Consider the following 22,624-nt stretch of genomic DNA (forward strand, 5'->3'; position numbering starts at 1 on the left):
CCAGCTGGACCCGGGCGATCCGCCGGGTCCAGCACCGGATGTCCTGCCACCGTTTTCAGACCTGTGGTAGTTGCCGACTCCAATCCCCCGCCGATCTCACGGCCCTGACGATGTCCTGCCAGATCACCATCTTCTCGTAGGCAGTTACCTGTCAGGATGACAAAGTGAGACAACATCACTACACCTGCTCCATGTCCCAGAGACACATTTGAACATCTTTGATAGGTTGAACAGGGCATAGGATGCTGACAGGAATTGCATCATTCTCAATGAGAAATTGGCCTGTGTGCAAGCCCCAATGCACTACATGGCATTGAAAGTCAACAGGTGGCATAAGGGGTGCGAGACACTCACTGATCATGGCACACACTGTGCAGCACATGCAACAGCAGGCTGATGGACAGTACGTGCCAAGCAGTCACATGTCCCACTCCACTGACGCACCCTCAGCAGACTAGACAGACACACCCAGGCACAGATCACTTGCCTGTCAGTGACAACAGCGGATACAACCCTCACTCTGCACATGTGCCACTTGCCTGTGGGGTGTCACAGGTGTCGTGCTAGCTCTGCAAGTCAGACACACAGCACGGCTTACTTGTCACATCAGATGGGTAGAGCTGTTGCCTCCTCCAGGCAGCTGTGGTGCAACACTTCACATAGACACTCACCCACATGACAAGGAACATTCACACACATCAATGTCCATGAGGTCACTCTCATCACAGGTCCACTCAACTCATACACATCTGTGGGTACAGTCACCTGTCACACCGGGGGGACCACTGAATCACCTAAAGACAATATGAAAAAAAGCCACCAAGGATTTGCAAGGCTGAATGTGTCATGCACTATGCAGTGAATGTCACAGTAAGGACAATGCAAGTGAGGAGTGCACACAGGAACTACCTCATGCTCTGCATGAGAGACATAAGCATGTCCCCCCCTGGACCCACTCTAAACAACTGTGCATGTCTGTGACACCTGGACACAATGCCAGAAGGAAGTGACAGTAACACAACAGGTGCATAGGGAAAGGTAGTGGAGTCAGCACTCACCTGCTCTCCTGGTCTCCCATACAGCTTGGGGTACTGTGGGAAGAGGACGTCCAGCAACGCCTCATTATCCTCTAGGGTGAATGGCTGGGCCCTCTCCACAGTACGCGACATGGTCCAGAGGAAGCAGAGACAGCAGCAGTGTGGTCGACTGGAAAGTTGTGCAGGCAAGTGCCCTCTCATGGGTTCTGGCTGCCTTATATCTGTCTTGCTGAGGGGCATTCATTTAGAGGAGTACATAGTGATTGGTCAGACTCATTTGCATCATACGTTTACTCCAATCCCTTTAAACATACACCAACGACACGCATTTGCATCGTTCAAACTTTGAGCATCATGTCAAGTCAACAACCACTTTGCAACATTGTATTATTTGGCCACCTGACTGTTCCAGGACACCTGATGGACACATTGCAAATGAAAACTCTGTATCCATGACAACCAGCATGCATTTTGGGCCTAATAATTGTCCCCTATGTAATTTTGAAATCCACACACATGTACGGTGCATTTCACACGTACCCGTACGGCACCAGTAGAACAGTGATACAGACCGTACACACGCAATGTATGCGTGGCTACGGTCCGTTTCACATGTACCCCTACGGCACCAGTAGAACAGTGATACGGACCGCACGCACGCAATGAATGCGGGTGTACGGTGCGTTTCACACGTACCCGTACGGCATCAGTAGAACAGTGATACGGACCATACTCACGTAATGAATGCGGGTGTACGGTGAGTTTCACATGTACCCGTACGGCACCAGTAGAACAGTGATACGGACTGTACACACGCAATGAATGCGTGGGTACGGTGCGTTTCACACGTACCCGTACGGCACCAGTAGAACAGTGATACGGACCGTACACACGCAATGAATGCGCGGGTACGGTGCGTTTCACACGTACCCGTACGGCATCAGTAGAACAGTGATACGGACCATACTCACGTAATGAATGCGGGTGTACGGTGAGTTTCACATGTACCCGTACGGCACCAGTAGAACAGTGATACGGACTGTACACACGCAATGAATGCGTGAGAACGGTGCGTTTCACACGTACCCGTACGGCACCAGTAGAACAGTGATACGGACCGTACACACGCAATGAATGCGGGTGTACGGTGCGTTTCACACGTACCCGTACGGCACCAGTAGAACAGTGATACGGACCATACACACGCAATGAATGCGGGTGTACGGTGCGTTTCACACATACCCATACGGCACCAGTAGAACAGTGATACGGACCGTACACACGCAATGAATGTGGGTGTACAATGCGTTTCACGCGTACCTGTACGGCACCAGTAGAACAGTGATACGGACCGTACACACGCAATGAATGCGTGGGTACGGTGAGTTTCACATGTACCCGTAGGGCACCAGTAGAACAGTGATACGGACCGTACACACGCAATGAATGCGCGGGTACGGTGCGTTTCACACGTACCCGTACGGCACCAGTAGAACAGTGATACGGACCGTAGACACGCAATGAATGCGCGGGTACGGTGCGTTTCACACGTACCCCTACGGCACCAGTAGAACAGTGATACGGACCGTACACACTCAATGAATGCAGGTGTACGGTGCGTTTCACACGTAGCCGTACGGCACAAGTAGAACATTGATACGGACTGTACACATGCAATGCATGCATGGGTACGGTGCGTTTCACACGTACCCGTACGGCACCAGTAGAACAGTGATACGGACCATACACATGCAATGAATGCGTGGGTACAGTGTGTTTCACATGTACCCGTAGGGCACCAGTAGAACAGTGATACGGACCGTACGCACGCAATGAATGCGTGGGTACAGTGCATTTCACACGTACCCGTAGGGCACCAGTAGAACAGTGATACGGACCGTACACACGCAATGAATGCGTGGGTACGGTGTGTTTCACACGTACCCCTACGGCACTAGTAGAACAGTGATACGGACCGTACACACGCAATGGAGTGGAGAAGTGTGGCTCAATGATTAGAGCGGCAGACCCTGATGCAGAGGTCTAGCCTGGGACCAGGGTTCAATTCCCCGCCTCGGCGGGTCTTGGGCTCAAAAATTCCACGGACATGATGAGTCCCACTCTGCAACTCTGGGCAATAGCTTGCTTAATCTCCACAACGGCCCCCACAACGCTAAGGATGCCTGGCCTCCACCCTGGGGGTGCCCAGGAGTGGACGCCTCACAGGGAAAGCCAGGATGGGTTCCACAGCGGTATTCGTACAAGCGCCTTGAGACCCTTGCGGGTGAGTAGTGCGCTATACAAGTATCAATTTACATTTACATTACGCAATGAATGTGGGTGTACGGTGCGTTTCACATGTACCCGTAGGGCAGCAGTAGAACAGTGATGCGGACCGTACACACGCAATGAATGCGGGTGTACGGTGCGTTTCACACGTACCCATAGGGCACCAGTAGAACAGTGATACGGACCGTACACACACAATGAAATGACATCCTTCCAATGCAGCTATGTGGATGTGTGTCACTCCGGTGATATCTCTGGCTGTTCACTCAGACTTGCCCCCAGCTCATTTCAGGGAATTTCATGTAGACTTGACAATCAACGGGTGTATCTGGCTTTTCATAGGAGTGCCAGCAAGCTGGCATATGTGTCCTGGATGTATTGCACACACCAGACTCCATAGTTACCTGATGTTTAGTAGCAGTTTAGCATGTGCTATGTTCATTGACATTGATGTTGGCAGATTCTCAATCTTCATTGTTCCTAACAATGTCTTGCAGGGCACCGCCTTTCCCAAGACCAATGCCAGACTTGGCTGCCATGAGGGAACGTGCCTGCATCCGACGTTACAGATTCACTCAACAGTTGATTGAGGACTTGACCGACAAGCTGGCACCACACCTCCAACCGCGACACAGGTATCCTACTGCGCTGACCCCAAAGATGAAGGTGATGGCAGCCCTACATTTTTTTGCCACAGATACTTTTCAATTGACCATAGCTGATGTTGGTGGGATGTCACAGACAATGTTCAGCCGTGTCCTGCTTGATGTTTTGGCAGCCATGTTGGATCACCTTGATGAATTCATCAAATGTCCTACTCCTGAGGAGTTGACAGATGTGAAGGGTGATTTCTATGCCCTGGGAGGGATGCCCCATGTAATTGGGTCCATTGATGGGACACATGTGGCTTTGGTACCACCACAGGCACAGGAGCAAGCCTATCGCAACCGTAAACATTACCACTCAATAAATGCCCTTGTGTCTTGCTAACATGCTGGTTTCCCATGTCTGTGCACGTTTTCCAGGATCAGCACACGATGCCTACATCATGAGGCGTAGCAGGTTGCCACAAATGATGCTGCGGCTGCACAACGAACGAGCATGTCTTGTTGGTGGGTATACTCTGTTGGTCCTGTGTGTTGAGGTATCTTTGGCTCTTACGGCATCTCCTGAACCAATTATTTACATGATGTTTCCATGTAGGGGACTCTGGATATCCCAACATGCCATGGCTAATGATACCTCTCCGCAACCCAAGAACAGCTGCAGATCACCGGTACAACAATGCACACGGGCAGACCAGGCGAGTGATTGAGAGAACGTTTGGCCTCCTGAAGAGCCAATTCCGGTGCCTTGACAAGACAGGCGGGTCCCTCCCATATGCAACGGAGAAGGTCTGCAAACTCTTCATTGTGTGCTGCATGCTGCACAACATGGCCGTTGAGAAGGCAGTGCCACTCATCCTTGATCCTGATGAGCAGCAACACCCACCCGTGGAGGATCCAGGGCTTGGTCACGAGGCAAGTGATGAGGAGGAGGAGGATGATATCCGGAGTCAGCTCATACGCAACTTCTTCTCATAATGGTGAGTCACTGGGTATGAGTGTGCAAGCTTGTAGCATTGAGTGGCATGTGTTGCAATGTGTGGGTCCAGCTGACTGAATGCAAAGTGACTTTGATGTGTGTACTGATGTGTCACTCGAGTGATGATGTCATGCCACACAGTTTTGCGGAGAGACTTTCTTTGAAATTTGCATGTGTCCAACATTGTTCATGTTTCGTAACTGACCAAGTGTGCGGCGAGATTTGTTTTAGGTGAACTCTTGTGTGTCTGTCATTCCCAGGTTTTTGCGCCTGTTGTCTGCTCGTTTCATCTTTGTCCTCCTGCTATTCCTCATAAGGATTGCAACGTGTGCTGAATCAGTGTTCCATGCACGGACATGTGGAAATGTCAGTTTGGGTAAGGATTACAGTAAGGCTTTTTGGTGGTGGTACAGGTTGGGAATGTGTGGGGACTGCTTCTGTGCATGTTGTGGTACCATGCATACATGTCTTCTCACCCTGGAGCATATAACATGTAGCATCACTCCCATGACATGATAGTCACCCTTCTTGACAGTCATCTGTAGTGGAGTGTGGAGTCTGATGAAGGCATCAATGTGCGTAAACCTTGCCTCTGAAACATTGCGGATGCTATGGGTGGACATAGTGTGGGACATCACAACAACAGGCTCTATGGTGAATTGCAGCCTCTCCGTGTGCAGCAGGATGTGTTTGGCTCATCACCTTAACTTGTGTGTCAGTTCATTGGGATTTACAACATCCGTGTTGTGAAGGGGGGATCCAGCGTATGTCCCACATGTTCTGTCAACTGACCTGTGAGTCTGTTCGTATGGATGCATTTCCCTTTGTGTGAGTTTGTGCAATAAAGGTGTTCAGCACAATCCAAAGTGCCTCATCTCTGTCCCTGCAGATCTCTTGCCAGTTTGCATGCGTCATCTATGGCATAATTGTCCAAGATTGAGCATATGAGTGTATGTGTACTTCGGCAACATGCATGCAGTTCTTCATGGCTAATAATCACTATTGTGCATGAAGTACCTGGTTGTGTATGTATTTGTGCAGGTTGCTCCCCACAACGGGACATCAACGCCTGCTGATGGCGTGTCTCCTGTGCGCAGCTCCGCATTTTGTTGCCTGATCCTGTGGTCGTCATTTTTGTTGATTCTTCATACATTTTCTCGGAGTGACCCATGAGTAACCTGACATTCCTTCCTTTACATACACCTGTTGCACTGTGCCTTTCTGACCTCCTTGTCTTTCTGTGCTACTTTTTGCCTAGTTTCTCACCCCTTCCGCCTGCTGCAGCCTCACCTGTGGCACCGCCCCACCGAGTGCCCTGATTCTGCAACCCACACGCCTCCAAAATGCTCCTCCCTTCCCCCCTCCACCCATTCTTAATGCAGCCAGCAGCTTGTCTGTGCCACTGTTGCGCCAACGCCGTGCCAAAGGCAGGACTGTCTGCGCCTGCAACGTGCACAGTGCACGACCCTCTGGTCCTTGCATGACCCACGTCACACAATAGGCTCATGCTGCAGCCACCCTCCAAGCAATGTCCACCAGACAAGCAACCGCCAGCTATCAGGCAACCCCTAAGCGCACACACGACACCTTTGCATGCTGAGTGTGCAACTCCAACTGCCTACACAGCGCTGCCCCGCCTACCAGACCCTGTCAGAACAACCAGGTCATGTGCCTCCTACTCCACACCCGCTCCGTCCACCAGCACGCCATTGGACTCTGTTACCTCCTCAACACAACAGCCCCACACATCACCTTCATGACAGTAACCTGGATAAAAGCATCTTCAGCACACAACTTCTTCATTGCCATCTCTGATGGATACACAATCACCCGCAGGGACGGCACCAACAATCCCAGCGGATGACTTGCAATTTATTCACAAGTACACCCTCAGAGTCACAAATACGGTTTCGCACCAACCCCCTGGCAACCCTCAGAGTAAACCTCATCTACAGATCTCCAGGCCTACATCCACAAATCCGCAAAGCCATCAACACGTACATCTGCACGCATGCCCTCACCTCCACAGGCTACATGTGGCTGGGGGACAGTAACTTCTTGCTGGAGGAGAACCACACCACCATCCATCATTGGTCCATCAACATTTGCATCCACGTCTCCGACAAGCAACACACTGCCCCACACCCCACTACCGATCCCCCAAAGATAATTGATGTAAGTCACCACAGACAAGCTGTGTGGGACACTCGAACCAACACCCCCGCCAAACCCTGCAACCTCACACTCTGGATCAGCAACTGATCCAACAATCTTGCCCCATTGACGGACTTTCCTGTGAAGCACAACAACAGTTAAGCCACCTGGGACAAGGCAGACCTACTGAACTCATACAGATCTAGCTGGACTCTTGTGCAAACCTTACAACACAAAGAACCATCAGTTACCTTACAGTCCTGGAAAACGCCACACACAGCCATCACCATATCATCAGCAAGGACAAGTGGAGATCATTTAGATAGGGGCGAGGCACCAAAACATATGACATTAAGGAGCTCATCAGCATTGTGAGTGGACTGACAGCAGCTCTCCATCCAAAAGACACCCCACCCTTGTAAGGCAGATCAAATCCCTTGCAACTTTCTACCACTGCAAGCTCATGGACATACACGACAGCCTTGGCACACAGAGGCAGACAGCACTATCATCCGCGGGACAAACCCCCCTCAGGTTCTGGACTCCCGTCAGCAGCAAATACACCACCTGGCTCATGTGCACCATCCACTCTGGCTCTCCATCAGGCCCCTTCCCACACAACATCTCAACCACATCATTCCCCATGCTTGAAGCCCACGTCCAGCACATCATGAATGTTTTCTTTGAGTTTGCCACATTTCATGGGAGCTGGAGGCATGCAGAGACCCAGACCCTTCTTAAACAATGGACGGCAGTACCGCAGGAACTCCTGGAACATCACCCTGCTTCCCTACCCAGCAAATGTCATCAGGAAGACACTCGAGCAACTGACAAACTTCCTCCACGCCAACAGCTCCAGGCAACCGGCACCAGACCATCTTCCACAGTAATCACACCACTGCAACCGTCATAATTGCCACCACCAACTACAACTTTGCGCTGCTCAACAATGGTGAGACCACCCCCCTTGACCTCTCAACGGCATTGTACACCATGTGCTACCACACTGTCAGCTCACACATCTCCAACACTGGTATCCAGAGGAGGGCCCAGGATTAAATCAACAAGTAGCTCACCAGCAAGGCCCAGGGAGTCGGCCTCCACCCTTCCGCATGTGATACACTGGGGTCATCTGGCCCATGCCCCAGGGCTCACCTCTCAGCGTGACGATCTTCAATGTCTCCATGACCCCCCTCTCCACCATCACATGCGCACACGTCCTCATCATCATCTCATATGCCATTGACACCCAGCTGCTCCTCACCTCACAAAAAGACCCAGCCATTGCCAGATCCAACCTTCAAGAAGGCATGAGATCCATTGAGGAATGGCTGAACATCAGCCACCTGAGGCAGGACTTGGACAGGACTGAGGTCATCATCTGAGGATTGTCCCCTTATGACTGGGTCAACTCCTTGTGTCCCACCGGCCTGGGCACCGCACCAGCACCCAGTGGCCACGCAGGCAAGCTGGTGTTCATCATGGACTCATCGCTCACAATTACCATGCAACTCAACACCATCTGTACCTCATGCTGCAACACCCTCCGCATGCTGCAAATGATCCACAGATAGATCCACTCCAAGGCAAGACAGACCGTCCCCCAGGTCCACGACACCAGCCAGGTCAACTACAGCAATGCCCTGTACGGAGGGACAACAGCAAAACTGCAGTAGAACTTGTCCACATCCAGGGTGCATCCGCACACCTCATCTTCAACATCCCCCGCCCCAGCCACATCATCGTCCACCTGAGATAGCTACAATGGCTCACTTTCTGCTGCAGGATCACCTTCAGACTCCTCACCCACACTCAGGAGGCAGTCCACAACCCCAGACCCAAAACCGCCCTTGGACGTCTGTCATCCAACACCCCGTTGGCCCAACTCCGTGCAGACAATCTTGCCCTGGCCACCATTCATCACATCCACTGAACAACTGCATGCAGGAGATAGTTCTCCCACCTCGCCAAACAGACCTGGGACTCCCTCCCCGGGCACCTCCACATGACCCATGACCTCTACACCTTCATGATACTCTTCCAAATTGGTCTGTCCGAGCAGTATTGCAAGCCCCCCCTCAGCAGCTTGAGGCCATCACGGGTGAGTATTGGGCTCCATGTCTGTATTTGATGATACATTGTGACCCATGTGTGTCCTCGACTGGACTCAGACCCCAGTGTATCAATGGCTGGAGTTAGTTCCACACTCAGGCATACTTTGACATATCCCCACACTTATGTTGTGGACTCATGCAAAATGACTGCAACATCAAATTTAATATAGGTCTGGGGCGTGATTTGTGCAAGAAAAAGGTGCAATACAGGGACCATAGAATCCAAAGTTCCCAGGGGGAGGTGGGATCCTTGGCATTTGAATGCAGCAGAGTCCAGACCACAGTGTTTGGCATCATTGGTCAGACTGTGGCCAGCAAGTCCATGTGGCAGAGAATGTCAGTCAATGAGGTGATGCTGTTGCACATGAAGGCCAGGTGCCAGGCCAGGTGACCTAGGAGATGTGGATGGCCCGCTGCCTCTCACGGTCTTTTCCGTGGACGCCCCACCTTCCTCAGGGTACCCTCAGATTCAGGCCTTGACGATGCTTGGGACGCTCCGTCGGACAAATCCTCCTCCTCCTCCCTCCCTGTGGCTGGTGGTGGTCTTCGCCTGGTGGCACAAGGAGGGTTGCCAATGTTGTCTGCGATCCGACAGAGCTATGTCCCTTTGCACCGCCAGGAGCTCAGCCAGTCTTGCTTCCATCCGTCCTTGGTGTTCTTGTTGACTGGCACGTTGCTCGGCCTGCTGGTTCTTCATCTCTGTGATGGTCCCCTTTATCTCTGTGAGTGTCCCAACTACCTGGCTGATCTCCCTGGTGTCACGCCGGTATGCCTCCATGATGTTGTGTATGTGTGACATACCGGTCTCTTCAGCTGGCTGGTCAGGTTCTCGCCTCCACCTGCCTCCACTCCCACCACCCCTGCCCACACGAGCCTGGACTGCCGTTGTGGGCACATCGGGTCTACGGGACCCCTGAGGGATGGCAGTGGTGGTGTTGTCTGCCTCCTCCTGGGTGCCCGGCGAACCTTGTCCCTCCTGGTCAGACTGGCTCAGTTGTTCACTGGGGGCAGGGTTCCTCAGTGTCTCCTGGGATGTGGCAGGAATGGGGTTGGTGGTTGGCACAGATGTTCCTGAACCAGGTGCTGCAGGGGCTTGGACACCAGAGGGTCCAGGTCGGTCGGGGTCATCCACGGAGTGTTGAGAGGCGTCGCTGCTGGTGGGATCAGGTTCCTCCTGAGACTAGGACTGTGATTCTTCACCCCCATTGTTGGGGGAGATTCCTCACATTGCCCTGTGTGTGAGAGACAGATAATGTTAAGGCTGTTGCATGCAACATCCATGTTTCATACACATTCTAGTTGGCACTGTTCCTCCAGGTAGTTGTATGTGCCTAGCATTCTCCTCAATGTTCACTTGTGGATGGGTATGTTGCGGGGGACAGATTGATATGTGTTCCTGAGTCTTTGACTTGGTGATTTTTGTCTTGGATGCTTCTTCGGCTATGTATTGGTCTTGTTGTGTTACATGTCCATTGTGACAGTGGGTAAATCCATTGCCTGTCCCGGGGGTGTCTGCTTGTGTAAGGGGTGTGTGTGACAGGGCCTGCTGGTGGCTGTAGTGTGATTTTGCACTGGGGCTCCCAGGTGATGTAGCTGTCCCCCCATGGAGCATGCTGCCATGACAGTGAGTGTGAGTTCCTGTCCTAGATATCTGACCTTGTTGTCTTGATGTTTGTGTTTGCACTGGTCACAGGAGGGCCTTGTGCTGCCTACACCAGGGTCCAGTGTCAGCTATCTTGTCAGTACTTTCACAGTCCCTGTGCATTGAGCATGGTGCATGGGTATGTACCTGGGCCATATGGGATGAGGGCAATTGTGTCTGATTTGGAGTTCAACAATTCGTTTTGTGACACCCACCCTCCCAGCATACCAGACATCCATTCTTGGGTTAGTGCTTCGTGTAGCATGGGACATAGCATGGCCTTGCTTTCTCAATGGGGCATAAACATGTTAGTGGCATTGGCGTTGTTTTTGACTATGGTTCTGGCCAGTGAGTGTTTGGAGGTAGTTGCGTGCATTTTGTGTAGTTGGGGTGTGGATGCCATTACCCCCATGTTACATAAGTTGTTTGTGTACTCACCAGGCTCTGGAACTCCTTGAAGTCCATGTACTCCCACCAGCGGAAGCAGGGCCATCACCTTCTCCTCCCAGGGATGGAAATGTACTGGTCTGCGGGGCCCACCACCTCCAGTGATGTTGTTCTGGGCGTAGTCATCATTCATTTTTCGCTTGACTGCCCTCCGCAGATCATACCACCTGGCTTGGCATTCAGTCCTGGTCCTTCTGATGGGTGCAACAGCATTCACCCTATCTGCGATCCTCTGCCACAGGCGTGATTTTTCGGCTATGCTTGTCTGTCTGACCAATGTTCCAAACAGCTGTGGCTCGACTCTGATGACTTCATTGACAAGGATCTCCAGCTCCTCCCTTGTGAACTTTGGATTCTTGTCTGTGGGCATGGTGTGGGGTGAGGGTGTGGATGGTTGTGGGTGTGTGGGTCTGAATGTGAAGTTGTGGGTCTGAATGTGAAGAGGGGGTATGTGTGAAGGAGGTTGTGTGAAGGTGTATATGTTAAGGTGGATGGGTGCAGCTGTTGGTGTGTGCTCTCTAGCTGCAGTGAGTCTGTTGCAAAGGCTCATGGTTTGTGTGTGTGGGCCCTTTTTATTGGTCCATTTGTGGGTGGGCCTCAGTTTGAATTTTTTGTGGGTGTGTTATAAGGGGTGGTTGTGAGTTTGGCCCGCTGTTTGGATGTGGCCAGGTCAGTCATTTCAATGTTTTGTGCACTGTAGACGTGTTTTGTGGTGTTGTGCGAGTCGAATAGACCCTCCTTGTGCTGTTTTACATTGCCTATGTACGCGATGTTGTTGTGAGGTGCGTACATACGCGATGTTGGGGTAAGCACCGTGCATACGCGATGATGTTGTAAGGTGTGTACATACGCGATGTTGTTGTGAGGTGTGTACATACGCGATGTTGGGGAACGCACCGTACATACGCGATGATGTTGTTGTAAGGTGTGTACATACGCGATGATGTTGTGAGGTGTGTACATACGCGATGTTGGGGTACGCACCGTACATACGCGATGATGTTGTTGTGAGGTGCGTACATACGCGATGTTGGGGTATGCACTGTACATACGCGATGATGTTGTTGTAAGGTGCGTACATACGCGATGTTGGGGTATGCACCATACATAAGCGATGATGTTGTTGTAAGGTTTGTGCATACGCGATGTTGTTGTGAGGTGCGTACATACGCGATGTTGGGGTACGCACTGTACATACGCGATGATGTTGTTGTAAGGTGTGTACATACGCGATGTTGTTGTGAGGTGCGTACATACGCGATGTTGGGGTACGCACTGTACATACATGATGATGTTGTTGTGAGGTGCGTACATACGCGATGTTGGGGTACACAACGTACATACGCGATGTTGTTGTAAGGTGTGTACATATGCATGGGGGGGCCTGTACGACTCGTACCCCTGTACGACTCGCACCCCGGGAACTACTTTTCCCGGGATACGAGTCGTACAAAGTTTGCTTTGTAGCGGGTAAAGTCATTCCCCGTGTACGGGACGTTTTCCGTACGAACCCTAAATCGGAAAGCCGGTCCGGATCGTACTTGTACGGTCGGACTGTATTTTTAGGATTCGTACGGAAAAGTGTCCGGGTCCGTCTCGTACAACTTTTCCCGATCCGTACGTATTTTTCCCGTACGAATCGTACTTCACGGGTGGGACAGGACTTGTACGATTCGTACGGGAAAAATTACGGATTCGAGTTGTACGGAAAAAAAAACTACAGGATCGGAATCGACCCCGTAATGTCTCCTAGGTCGTGTTTTGGAGTGTTTTATGTCACAGACGCAAGGCCAAGACACACAAGAGGGCTACCATTTTTATCGAGAGAAATGTGGAAATACAGAATAGTAGAACATTTTTATTACCAATTGAAGATTTCTACATGTGTGTAACACAGAAAACATTTTACAAAAGGTTCACTGATAGAATATGGATGCTATAAACATCGATGTAAAAAATATCGAAAAAAAATATAGAATGCAAAATATATAACAGGTAAGTACAAAAATATCGAATCAAATATATCGAAGCTAGATGTATATATGTAAACAATATTGATTTAAAAATATAAATAAAATAAGATATTCTTTATTAAACTAATATTAAAATTATCTGACGAAGATCGCAGGAACTACAGACAGTCCCATCTTAATTATATAAAAATATAAAATTGGCTAAAAATACCTATTTAACTCAGCGAATAAACAATGCCGCACACTCTAGTAAGGAACTCTACAAAATACTAAAAGAATTCAAATCCCCTCTGGCAGAGCAGTCCTCATTCTCCCCCACACAAGAGTGTGTAGATTCTGTATCTTCCTTTTTTGATAGTAAAATTAAAACTATTTACTCATCTTTTCCTCATCATGACTCTGATCTTCATCATCAAAGCAGTACTATGTCTATGGCACCCCCACTGGCGGAAATAAATGATGTCCCACGGTTAATGGAATTTGAACCCATAACCATCACTGAAGTACTAGAAGGCTTAAGTAAGATCAAATCAGGTTCCCCAGCAGACCCTTTTTCACCCCGTTCCTGCACTGAGATTATACCCATTTTTAACATGTCACTAGAGCAAGCCAAAATTCCGATTAGGTGGAAACATGCTCATGTTAAGCCAATTCTGAAAAAACCTTCAGCCGACCCCAATCTACCAGTCCACTAACGTCCCATCTCCTTGCTACCCTATTTTGGGAAGGTATTGGAGCATCTAGTTAACAAACAGCTTACTGCCCACCTAGAGAACCATAGTCTCCTGGACTCCTCACAATCTGGCTTCCGGGCTGAGCATGGTACGGAAACTGCGGTCGTTGAGATTATTGACAACATCAGACTCACATTGGACAAAGGAGAACCAGCAATTCTGGTTCTCCTGGATTTGTCTGCAGCCTTCGATACCATCCCCCAACATATTTTGAAACAACGATTGTGGGAGGTGGGTGTCAGAGGGAAGGCCTTGGACTGGTTTGAGAGTTGTCTGACGGACCGCTTCACCACCGTTCTTGTAGACTCATTAGTCTCATGTAGTCGTCCAGTCACTGTTCAGGTCCCAGAGGGCTCTATTCTCAGCCCTATGCTGTTTAATCTATAACTAACACCTCTAGCTGGTATAATCAGATCATGAGACTGTGTCCCATGCCGACGATACCCAATTGCTTGTCACCTGTGGTTCTGATTACGTTGGCACACGTTTCAAGAGCTGTATGATCCAAATAAACAACTGGATGAGTAGGAATAAGTTACAACTAAATGGCAGCAAGAATGAGATCATCTTATTTGGTAAAGTTGAGGAATTCTGGGCGCAAGATTGGTGGCCTTCGGAATAAGGCTCATGTCCCGCTCCTAAGTCTACAGTACGTAACCTTGGAATTACCATCAACAGTTCTCTGTTCATGAAAACTCATGTTAACCAGGTTCTAGGTGTCTGCTATGGGATTATGCGCAATCTCTGCAAAATCTTTAAGTGGCTACCTACAGAAGCTAGGAAACCTTTGGTGCAGGGTCTAGTCATCAACCGTCTTGATTATGGTAATGCCCTGTTCACAGCACTTAATAAAGATCTGCTATCCAAGCTCCAGATCCTTCAGAATACCGCAGCCAGACTTGTTCTTAATCTTCCCCCTAGATCCCCTTCTGTTCTAAATCTCAAAACCCTTCACTGGCTTCCGGTGCGACAAAGAGGCCATTTTAAAATCTTAAGTCTCACACACAAGATAATGTACGACACTGGCCCTAATCACCTAGCAAAAAAACTTCAATGGTACATACCGGGAAGATCGTTAAGGTCTGGCACTAAATCATATCTTGTTCAGCCTCGCATTTGTATGTCCCGTAATGGTGGCCGGTCCTTTTCTTATCTTGCCCCCTTGCTATGGAATAAATTACCATCACACCTTTTGTCCATAGTGGACCACAAATGCTTTCGTAAAAAGCTGAAAACGTGGCTTTTCCCACAGTAAGCATGCCATTAGGTGCAGGTTGCTGTCTGTATCGCTGTTTTTTTTGTTGCAAGCACCTTGAGACCTTTCGGTGATAAGTGTGCTCTACAAGAATATCTGACATTGACAACTTTAACAAAATAAATTACATTTAATATACATTTTGACTCAATATAAAAATAAACTTTACGTAAAAAAATACAAACACACAAACATAATAATTTATACATATACATATGTTTACTTTAAAATAATGTATTAACTATTGTCTTTATTTAATTTTTACACTTTTAAAATATATAAAAATAAAATATATACATATATCAATAATTTTAAAATAAAAACATTCTTTAATTAATTAAAACATTAAACTATTAAAAAAAATTAAAACGTACATTTGGCAATACAATAAATTCAACAGTAGGGAAAATGTTGGATAGCGAAATAATTACATTTACTATTCCAACTCCAGTGAGTGCAACAGTAGGTAAAGTATTGGATAGGGGAAGGGAAAAAAATACTATCCCCACTCCAGTGAGTGCAACAGTAGGGAAAGTATTGGATAACGGAGGGATTAAAATTACTATTCCCACTCCAGTGAGTGCAACAGTAGGGAAAGTGCTGGATAGCAGAGGGGTAAAAATTACTATTTCCACTCCAGTGAGTGCAACAGTAGGGAAAGTGCTGGATAGCGGAGGGGTAAAAATTACTATTCCCAACCCAGTGACTGCAACAGTAGAGAAAGTGTTGGATAGCAGAGAAACAAAATTACTAATAACATTTAAACAATTGAAAACATTTAAATAATCTTAAAAATATATGAACAATATTTTGAACATATTAAACTCATAAAAAGAACACATATTATAATATTAATTACATATAACAAAGCAAATATTAACAAACAATCAAATTATTTAAAATATTTATGTATTTATTTTATGTCCTACCTATAAGACCACACCAATAAAAAAAGACTTCAACATTTTCATTTACATTTATTTCCATAATTAACATAATTAACAATGAATTAAAAAATATTAATAATAAAAAAGGTAATAAACATTCATTGAGTACACATTCTTTAACACTATAATATCCACAACACATACCCATAATCAATTACACAATTACCATAATTAATTACTAATTAATTAATTTAAATTCATTAACAACTAATTAATAATTCATCAATAGAAAAAAATTACTTCCCACCCTTCACACCATTTACACCTGTAAACACCACAACACAAATATAAAATTAATTACACAATTACCGTCATTAATTACTAATTAATTAATTAAAATTAATTAACAACGAATTATTAAATAATTGATAATACATTAATATACACATTTAACACTATAACATCTCAATCAAACAAATATTAATGAATTAAAATTATTCAATACATTTAGGGGCCGATTCCGATCCTGGAAAAACGATGTACAAATCGTGGTATGGAGCGTTCTCCCCATACAACTCGTACTTGTAAGGATTCCCCTACAACCTAGGAAGTACGATCCGTACAAGTAGACGCTCTCCATACAAATTGTAAAAAAGACCATACAACTCGTATATACAAGCGATTCCGATTCGGATTGCCCTGTACGCGACGTTCACATGTATTCCCGGCAGCAGTTTACAACCCGTCAAGTACGATTCTTACAAACGGCTCTTTTTTTACAGGAGCCAAAAAGTGCCGGGAAAACATTGTACGCCCCGAAAACAGTACGAGACGGACCCCCCATGTATGCGTACATGCGCGATGTTGGGGTACGCTCCATACACATGCCTCGCATGTGGGGGGGCCCCTGTACGCCTCATACCCCTATGCGACCCGTACCCCGGTACGACTCGTACCCCCAGAACGAGTCATACCAGGGTACGAGGCGTATAGGGTTCGCTTCGTATCCCGGTACGAGTCGTTCCCCATATACAGGCCCTTTTCCATACATATCGCATGCTGACAACCCGGTACGAATCGTACTTGACGGGTTGTACAGCCTTTTTACAAATTGTATAGTCTTTTTTACAAGTCCGTGTCGTACAGCTTTTCCCGATCCAATTTGTAAGGATCGGGCCGATCTGTATGTATTTTTCCCATACGAATCGTACTACTCGGGTTGGAAGGGACTTGTACGTATTGTATGGAAAAAAATACAGATCCGATTTGTATGTAAGATAAAAGTCCAGGATCAGAATCGGTCCCTTAATATAATTAAATTACTTCCCACCCTATTCCTCTATAAATCCACAACAAGGAACTAAAACGCAAATTTCAAATAAAAAAAAATAACAACTACTAAAAATAACTGATAGATTTTATATAAATAAATTACTTCCCACCCTATTCCCCTATAAACCCACAACCTGCTACAGAAGTAAAAACGCAAAATTCTAATAAAAAATTTAATAACTACTAAAATTTCAACAAATATAATAAAAATACAAACAATTCTTTTACAAAAAAATAAACATCACACACATATAAAATATATACTAAAATACGTAACATTAATAAAAAACCAATATTTTTAACAACTATGGGGTCGATTCCGATCCTGGAATTTTTTTTCCCAAACGACTCGTATCCTTATTTTTTTACGTACGAATCGTACAAGTCCCGTACAAACGGCGAAGTACGATTCGTAAGTGAAAAATATATACGAATCGCCTCGGGAAAAGTCTACGAGACGTCCCCGGACAGTTATACATACAAATCGTAAAACTGAAGTCCGAGCGTGCAAGTACGATCCGTACCGCCCGTCCGAAAACACAAGCGCATGGAAAAGGCTCCGTACGGAGCGAACTTTGTACAAGCCCTACCCCGAGTACACTTGTGCCCGGGGTACGAGTCGTACGGCCCCCCCAGCCTCCCACCCCTCCCGCGTACGTCCACACCGTACCCCACACCCCCCTGTATGTACGGCGCGTACCCCCCACCCCAGTATGTATGGCGCGTATCCCCCACCCCTGTATGTACGGCGCTTACCCCCACCCGCATATGTCCACACTGTACCCCAGGCGTACCCCCCACCCACGTATGTCCGCACCGTACCCCAGGCGTACCCCCCACCCGCGTATGTCCGCACCATACCCCAGGCATACCCCAATCCTCGCGTATGTACAGACCGATATTCTGTCTCTGCACCTTTACAAAAGAAACCCTGAAACACATTAATTCAGAGATGTAAAAACAACCTCTAATCCTAAACTCAGTATCTTGTGTAAATTTCAGATATACAGACTTTTCCTTCATATCCTTTTTCCATTCTTGATAACTTACCATATGAATTGCTGTAAAGTCGGTACACAGTGAAAAATCATTGTAAGGTACAGCCCGGTTGTTGGCTCTGGGTACCTCGGGTTCTTAGAGAACCTACAATGCCTAAATATCTCAGCAACAATAGGAATTACATCAGATGTAACAGTACTTTGCTTTTGAAAATCTGCCATAGTAAGAAGAAGTTACAGATGAAAATGTATACACAAATGTCTGGGTTTTTTCAACTCAATTTCAATATTCTTTTATTTCAACTGTTACTTTTTATTGGGGAAATCCTGAAGGATCTACACAAAGGACCCCTTGCTGAATTCAGATTTTTGTCCACCATCAGTGATGTCATTTGAGATGCCATCAGTGATGTCATCAGTGATATCACTAACCATGTCATGAGTGATGTAATATGTGACGTCATCAGCAGTGCATTGCGGAGCACGAGTTATAGTTAGCTCTACTAACTATAACGGCCAAATTTCTCTGGTTTTATACAAGTGAAATGTCCAACTAACTATAACGTCCCTGACACCTGTGGCTTTTTTCAGTGAATCTTTATGGTTTTATAAATGCTAATCCCTAACTAGAACGTCCCTGAAACCTTTGTTTTTTTCAGTGAATTTCTAAATGCTCTAATCTCTAACTATAACGCCCCGGAAATCTCAGTTTTTTCCAGTGAATTTCTAAGGTTTTTTAAATGCTAATTTCTAACTATGCCTACTTAGCATGTGCAGAAAGAGGAAGAAAGGCACAGAAAGAAGCAAGAGAAGTGCAGAAAGAGGCAACAGAAGTCCAGAAAGAGGCCTACTTTGACTGTACCTTACAACAAACTCATACAAAGTACCCTAATCACTAATCCTTCTCCCAAGATGTCTTCAACCTCACTTTTCTCTTGAAGGTTCACTATTAACCCCTTCAGTGCCCATGACGAGCTAGACTCGTCATGGGCTGCGGTGGCGCTGTGCCCATGACGAGTCCAGCTCGTCATGAACTCCGCCCGCTAATACAAAGCGTGGCACTGGGCGGGGAAAGGGGCGGGCATGCAAGGGGTTAATCGACTGCTCAGAATGTTAGGCCTACCAAAAATAAAACAGCAATCCCAAGCATATCACTGTTGTAAGCATGCCCAAGTTTGTGAAGGTATGCATGTGTGTCTATGCTTTTACCTAGTGACATGTTAAATGAAAATAAACAAACAAACACTTGAATATCTGTGTTTCAAACGGCATACTCTGTAAATTTGTGTAAAAAAAGATGTAGGCATTTATTTCTGCTCACAAAATAGGGCACATGAGTATTCAATAGTATATGTGAGGGACTCTATAACACATATATACATAAGACATGTCTGCCTGTGCAACCGAACGACAGAGCAGAAGTGAGAACATTTGACCACCTTTAGGAGAAGTTACACGCTTTTTAAGCTACCATCTTCAGATGCATAACACGTGTATGAATACAAATACAAGTAGACATATACCTCAGTCATGAGAGCATGAAGACCTTTAAACTTGACAGCTTGCACATCCGATTTGAGTACATAAAGAGGTGAGAGAAGTTCAGAAAGAAGCAGAAACAGGCAAAAGAGGTGCAGAAAGAGGCAAGAGAGGGGCCAAAAGAGGGAAGAAGGGTACAGAAAGAGGCAAGAGGGCTGCATACATTTGCAAGAGAGGTGGAGAAAAAAACAAGACCAGTGCAGAAAGAACCAACAGAGGTGCAGAAGGAGGCAAGAGAAGTGCAGAAGGAAGCAACAGAGGTACAGAAGGAGACAAGAGAACTGCAGAAAGAAGCAAGAGAGTTGCAGAAACAGGCGAGAGAGGTACCGAAAAAGGAACAGGGGTGCAGAAAGAGGCAAGAGAGGTGCAGATAGAGGAAAGAGGGGTGCAGAAAGAACCAACAGAGGTGCAGAAGGAAGAGAAGTGCAGAAGCAGACAAAAGAGGTACAGAAATAAGCAAGAGCAGTGCAGAAAGAACCAACAGAGGTGCAGAAGGAGGCAAGAGGGGTGCAGAAGGAGGCAAGAGGGGTGCAGAAAGAGGCAAGAGAGGTACAAAAAGAAGCAACAGAAGTGCAGAAGGAGACAAGAGAACTGCGGAAAGAGAGTTGCAGAAACAGGCAAAAGGGGTGTAGAAAGAGGGACCAGGTAGGCAGACTGAGGAAAGAAAGGTGCAGACAGTGGGAAGAGGGTGCAGAAAGAAGGTGTTGAAAGAGGCAAGAGGGGTGTAGAAAGAGGCAAGAGAAGTGCAGAAAGAAGCAACAGAGGTGCAGAAAGAGGCAAGAGAGGTGTAGAAGCAGGCAAGAAAGGTGCAGAAAGAGGGATCAAAAGTACAAAAAGAGGCAAGAGGGATACAGACATTTGTAAGAGAGGTGCAGAATGAAGCAAGAGCAGTGCAGAAAAAGGCAAGAGAACTGTGGAAAGAAGCAAGAGAGGTAGACAAAGAGGGGAGAGGGATGCAGAAATTTGCAAAAAAAAGGTGCAGAAAGAACCAAGAAAAGTGCAGAAAGAACTAACTGCGGTGCAAAAAGAGGCAAGAGAGCTGCAGAAAGGGGTAGGAGAGGTGCACAAAGAGGCAAGTGGGGTACAGAGAGAGGCAGGAGGGGTGCAGAAAGAAGAAAGAGAAGTGCAGAAAGAAGCAACAAGGGTGTTGAAAGAGGTATGGTGGGTGCAGAAAGAGGCAAGAGAAGTGCAGAAAGAAGCAACAGAGGTACAGACAAAGGCACAAGTGGTACAGAAGGAGGGAAGAGAGGTATAGAAAGAGGCAACAGAGTTGCAAAAAGAGGGAAGAGGGGTGCAGAAAGAGGCAAGGGGGTGCAGAAAGAAGCAAGTGAGGTGCAGAAAGAGGCAAGAGAGGTACAGAAACAGACAGGAGAAGTGCAGAAAGAGGCAAGAGAATTACTGAAAGAAGCAACAGAGGTGTAGAAAGAAGCTAAAGAAGTGCAGAACGAGGCAAGTGAGGTACAGAAAGAGGCACAAGAGGTACAGAAAGGGAAGATGAGAGCAGAAAGAGACAACAGGGGTACAGAAAAAAGCAAGACAGGTGCATAAAGAAGCATGGGATGTGCAAAATGAAGCAACAAGGGTGCAGAAAGAGGCAAGAGAAGTGTAGAAAGAAGCAAGCGAGGTACAGAAGGGCACAAGAGAACTGCAGAATGATGCAAGAGAGTTGCAGAAACAGGCAAAAGAGGTACAGAAAGAGGGAAAAGGGGAGCAGACAGAGGCAAGATAGGTGCAGAAAGATGTAAGAGGGGTACAGAAAGAGGCAAGAGGGGTGCATAAATTTGCAAGAGATGTGCAGAAAGAAGTAAGAGCAGTGCAAAAGAACCAACAGAGGTGCAGAAAGCGGCAAGTGAGGTGCAGAACGAGGGAAGAGAACTACAGAAAGAGGCAAGAGAGTTGCAGAAACAGGCAAAAGGGGTTCAGAAAGAGGGAACAGGTGGACAGACTGAGGCAAGAGAGGTGCAGAAAGAGGGAAGAGAGATGCAGATATTTGGAACAGTGGTGTAGAAAGAATCAAGAGCAGTGCAGAGAGCAGTGGCGGTGCGTCCATTGGGGGTGTTGGGGCATTGCCCCCCCGCCCACACCCGCACCGCAGCTCCCTCGGTGTCTCTGAACTTAAGTAAACTTAAGTTCAGAGAGACGCCGAGGCCGGGAGAACTGACAATCATGTCAGTCAGTATGACGTCAGACCGCCCACCCACTTCAGAGTCTGAAGGGTGTGGGTGGTCTGGCGTCATGTTGATTGACAGGCATTGTCTGGGGCAACAGGCAGCAGCACACAAGTGCGCATGAGTGGGGACGGAGGGCGAATTTTTGTGCCGTGCCAAGTCATGCACACTAGTGTTTCCACAGGCTGGCGCATGCCCATTAGGAGAGCGAGGGTTGAGCCAAGGCTCAAACCTCGGTCTCCTAATGGGCAGGCGGGCAGAGCGTAAGCCTGCTCTAAGCCAATCCTGGCGCTGCTCCAGCGCCAAGATTGGCTGAAAGGGGTCTTGCCAGCAGTGATGGGCTGTTCCAGTGTAGGCGCCAGAATCCAGAACGGACCCGAGGCGGCGCGGACCTGCTCAGGTAGGATTGATTTTAATAAAATAATTTTATTAGTACATTATTTAAAAACCCCCACCCCCGCGCGACACCCT

Source organism: Triturus cristatus, chromosome 2_1, assembly GCF_964204655.1.
Source record: "Triturus cristatus chromosome 2_1, aTriCri1.1, whole genome shotgun sequence".
NCBI lineage: Eukaryota > Metazoa > Chordata > Amphibia > Caudata > Salamandridae > Triturus > Triturus cristatus.